Raw genomic sequence first — 1742 nt, forward strand, 5'->3', positions numbered from 1 at the left:
AGGGGCCGTATCAAGGGCATAAGACTCCCTAGGTCTGAGAAACAACAGTGTCTCTCTCAATTCGCTGATGATACCAACGCCTTATTGGCCAGTGATGAACTTTCACTTAAGGAGTTTTGGTCAGTAATGGATTTGTTCTGTCTAGCCTCTCGGTCCAAAATCAACCACATCTACACTTCCTCTTCCCTTCCTGACTGGGTGACTGAATCAAGTTGCAAGATCATCCAGGAATGACAGATCTTCAGGCTTTTTGGCATCCCCATGGGCTTTGGAGTTTCCCTCAAAAAAAGATGGGAATGGGTATGCAACAAGTTTAGAACCAAGCTAAGCAGATGGATAGGCTTTCAACACTCACTAGCAGGGAGAGTTTTGGTCATCAATCACTTTCTCAATGCCTACGTAATCTTCTTTTTTGGATGTTGGCGACCTACCGACAACCACCTTCAGAGTATTTCCAAGGTCTGCAGGAATTTTCTATGGGTTGGTGACCCTTTCGTCCAAAAAGCTGCCAAAGTTTCATGGGAAATATGCACTCTCCCCAAAGACCAAGGAGGATTGGGCATCAAGGACCTGAAAACTATCGCTGACAAGATGGCTGTTAAGCTTCTCCTATCTGCAGTCACAAATCCCCAAGAAGAATGGGCCTCCTTGTTGCTCAGAAACCATCACAAGTTCAAACTTCACGAGTTCTCATGTTGGGTTAACCTCCCCCTGTCAACTATTCTATTTGGAAAAGGCACTATTACCTCTCACGGCTCTGATCTTCTGCGCTCCTTGGTTCAAGCCTGGAACAAACACCGAGCTGCCCTAACAATTAACCCTCTTTCCAAACATAGCTTTAGTCTTCCCCCTGGAGACTCCATCTGGTGGCCGGCACTGAATATTCCAGGAATATCTCCTAACTACAGAAGAAGAGCCTTAACCCTTCACAAAAAGGGACTCAAGACCTGGCATTAGCTTTGGGACCCTCACGAGCAAGACTGGCTCAGCAACTTGGATCTCTCTCTCAAGTTCAAAGCTCACCCGTGTGATCTCCCTATTATTAGATCTAGGATAAGAGAGTTCCCTCCGGACCTCATCTGGACTCTACAGAGGTACACTGAGCTTGATATTCGCGCCTTCACTTGGAAAGGTGGGTACAAACTCGAGCATCCAACTTGGGACCCTCCTGACCTTTCCTCATGTCACGCTGAACAAAAGGTGGAAGGTTAATTACTCTGCAAAGCAATGGAACTTTAAGTTTCAGTCCATCTGGGCTCCTTCCTTGGAACCCAAGAAGTCGGTTCTGATGTGCATTGGTATTATTCATATGCCCACTCATTGTATTGTGTGAGAAATACTCTGATGCTCCCTAGATGTTTATCTTAGAACATCACTTGGGCACTAATGATGAGGGAACTGGTGGAGCTCTTCGTGGTTAAGGCTAAAGGTCAATGGGGGAATCTAAACTGGAAGGATAAACTCTTTTCATGTGCTCCTCTTAAGCGACCGAGGTCTTGTGACCAGCCTCGGTTCGATTTAAATGGTGAGCTTCCGGTACGCTGGATGAGGGACCAAGGAAGTGGCCTATGAGTGAAGCGCTAGGTCACCTGCGAAGGATCCTAGAGAGTGCTGACCATATGGTGCTCGGGCTCTGGGTCGCCGAAGATACCCACACGTGCATCGCGGAAGATATTGGAATAAGGAGTAAGAGTTGTTTTCTGAAACCGGGCATGGATCTGGTTGATTGACCTTGCTGGTCC

At 47.0% G+C, this 1742-nt stretch overlaps 1 pseudogene; it reads left to right on the forward strand.

Moving 5' to 3' along the window:
* The first annotated feature begins 261 nt into the window (after positions 1 to 261).
* On the forward strand, positions 262 to 1212 carry LOC147635701 (uncharacterized; annotated as a pseudogene).
* Positions 1213 to 1742: the final 530 nt, after the last annotated feature.

This window comes from Cibotium barometz, chromosome 9 (genome assembly GCF_041138505.1).
Source record: "Cibotium barometz isolate CiBa-2024 chromosome 9, ASM4113850v1, whole genome shotgun sequence".
In the NCBI taxonomy this organism is placed as follows: Eukaryota; Viridiplantae; Streptophyta; class Polypodiopsida; order Cyatheales; family Cibotiaceae; genus Cibotium; species Cibotium barometz.